At 48.9% G+C, this 2,791-nt stretch overlaps 1 pseudogene; it reads right to left on the bottom strand.

Moving 5' to 3' along the window:
* Positions 1–1,560: 1,560 nt before the first annotated feature.
* Positions 1,561–2,198, bottom strand: LOC102478612 (midkine pseudogene; annotated as a pseudogene).
* Between the last annotated feature and the right edge of the window lie 593 nt (positions 2,199–2,791).

The raw sequence follows: 2,791 nt of genomic DNA, 5'->3' as shown, positions 1-2,791 counted from the left end.
GGGATTGTAGCATGGCCATTCCCCCTGGGGGTTGATTTCCTGCTTTCTGTCTCTCTGGTAAGAGCACACACCCTTTAGCAAAAAATCTCTTAAAAAAAACTTATGCCATGTGGGGAAAAAAAACCCAGATGTGGGACCAGCAGTTAGTGTAATGGCTATGTTCATTGGACTCCCATGTAGTCGACCGCGGTTCGCGTTCTGGACCCAGTGGCTTAAAACTCATGCCGGGCGCGTGTGCGTGCATGCCCAAGATCCCCAGAGGAGAATGGAGGAGAAGGGATTGCGGCATGACCATCCCCCCTGGGGGGTGATTTCTCGCTTTCTGTCTCTATGTCTCTCTCTGTCTGGCGAGTGCATGTGCCCTACAGCAAAAACCTCTAAACAAACAAACAAACAAACAAACAAACCCAGATGCACAAAGCTGCATGTTATAAGATTTTATTATATGAAATGTTCATAAAAGGAAAAGCAGATCAGAGGCCACCTAGGGCAGAATGGGCTGTCTGCACAATGGGCTGGTAGTTGATGGAGCTGATGGCAGCCATCTTGGAAACAAGCTACCACAGAGGGGAGACCCTTGGAAGGTTTTAAGCAGAGAAGTGATACAATCTGACTTTTTAACAGGAACATTCTGACTGCTGTGCTAGGGTAGGTGGGGGGTATACAGGAGGAGTAGAAGAAGCAGGGATGGTGGCACTGGTCCATAATGGTTACAGTGGAGGTAGTGAAAAGCAGTCATACTGTTACACATTTTAAAGGTAGAACCAGGAGGATTTGCAGATAGGTTGACAGGAATGTGATAGAAAAACAAGTCAACGAAGTCAACAATGGTTCTAGGGATTTGAATCCAGTATGCCAGAAAGATGATATTGTCAAAAAAATTTTTTAAGGATTATTTATTTAGGAGCCAGCAGGTGACATGGTGGTTAAGGGTGCTGGACTCCCATGTGGCTGACTGCGGTTTGAGTTCCAGACCTGGCAGCTTGCTTTCTCACTTTCCTTGTCTCTCTCTCGCTCTGCCCCTCTCTAGTCAAATTAAAATAAATAAATAAAGTTAAATAAAATAATTTTTTAAAAAAGAATTACTTATTACATTTTATTTGTTATTATTATTTAATTTGTTATATGCACATGTGCTCGCCAGAGAGAGAGGGAAAGTGAGAAAGCAAGCTTCCAGGTCTGGGATGCAAATGGTGGTCACCATGTGGGAGTCCAATGCCTGAACTATCACGCCACCTGCTGGCCCTTGGAATTATTTTAAAAAGTTTCCCTTTTTTATATTAAAAAAAGAAAAGCTTCTATTGGGAAAAAAAGTCGATTTATTTTCTTTCTTAGTCATGGTATCATTGTAGGGAAGAAAACAAAGAAGCGATGGGAATCAACAACATGGGGGGGCGGGGGAGGGCTCAAATTTCTGGAATCCCTTGTCCCTCCCCACTGTGTGTCCTTGGGAGCCCCTGGAGGAGTGAGAAGGAAGAGGCGGGCATGATCCATAAAGCTAAGTGCAGACAAAGGCACTGGTGGGTTCTATCCTGGGCCCTGGGAGGTGCGGCATGGTCAGACCCCAGGTAAAGCCGGGGGCTTCTTGGCATTCCGGCCTGGCCTCTAATCCTTTCCCTTCCCTTTCTTGGCTTTGGCCTTGGCTTTGGTCTTGGAGGTGCAGGGTTTTGTCACACGGATGGTCTCCTGGCACTGGGCATTGTGCTGCGCCTTCTTCAGGGTGCCTTGGCGGGCTTGGGTGCCTGTGCCCCCAGCACACGCCCCCCAGCTATAGAACTTGTACTTGCAGTCAGCTCTGAACTCCTCCTTCCAGTTGCAGGGCACCCTGAGGATGCGCTGGGTCTAGGTCCCGCAGGTGCCCTCACAGAGGCCCATGCTGCAGTCCTTGCCACTGGGGGTGCAGGGCCCCCAGGTCCACTCTGCACTCGCTCCCCGGGCTGCCCTTCTTCACTTTGTCTTTCTTTTTGGCCACCGTGGAGGTAAGTGCCAGCAGGGCGAGGAGAGTGCAGAGAAAGCCCCATGCTGCATCTTGCCCGCTGCCCACGCAGCTTCGCTCCCTCCCATGCTGGGCCCCTAAAAGTTTCTTATTTCATGAAATAGAGAAAGGAAGGCAAGCTCAGCAGAATCTCATGCTATAATCTTCCTCCCAAACACCCCACCCTCCTCAGCCAGCCAGGATCCCTAGCACGGGCCTGCATGCCTATCATGCATAGGTCCACGTTGAGACCAAACCAAACTTTGATCTTCCACCATCACAGAACTGTGCACAACCAGTGCACCACCAGGGCTGGGCCAGATAGAGTTGTCGTTTAACTGAGATGGGGAAAGGGAGGAGCATGTTTGGGCAAGAAGCTTAGAAGCTTAAGTTAGTGAGCCTATTAGATACACAAGTAGAAAATTCCATAGGCAGTTAGAGATCTGGGTCTGGAATTCTGAAAGTCATTCTAAGGTGGAGATAGAAATCAATGTACAGAAAACACATAAAGCAAGAGGCTGGGTGAAATCAGCAAAGGCATGGGTATAGATGGGGGTGGAAAGAGACCTCATTGGGCCCTTAACGCTGAGAGTTTGGTAGACTGGGGAGAAGACAGTGGAGGCTGAGGGAGCAATCCAAAAGGAAACCAGTGCAGTCCTGGAAGACCAGTAATGAAAGTGCATCAAGGGAAATCTCCCAGGGATGGATGGTGTTAAATCATGCCGACAGGTCGAATAAGGGAAGTCCCACTCAGCAGCGCAGCAGTAATGCACTGCACCCAGCTCTGCTGGGCCCGTGTGCAGGAGCGTAGGATGT

Source organism: Tupaia chinensis, unplaced genomic scaffold (assembly GCF_000334495.1).
Source record: "Tupaia chinensis unplaced genomic scaffold, TupChi_1.0 Scaffold145652_1, whole genome shotgun sequence".
In the NCBI taxonomy this organism is placed as follows: domain Eukaryota; kingdom Metazoa; phylum Chordata; class Mammalia; order Scandentia; family Tupaiidae; genus Tupaia; species Tupaia belangeri.
The sequence above is the reverse complement of the archived record's forward strand: the minus strand, read 5'-3'. Positions and strand labels throughout refer to the sequence as shown.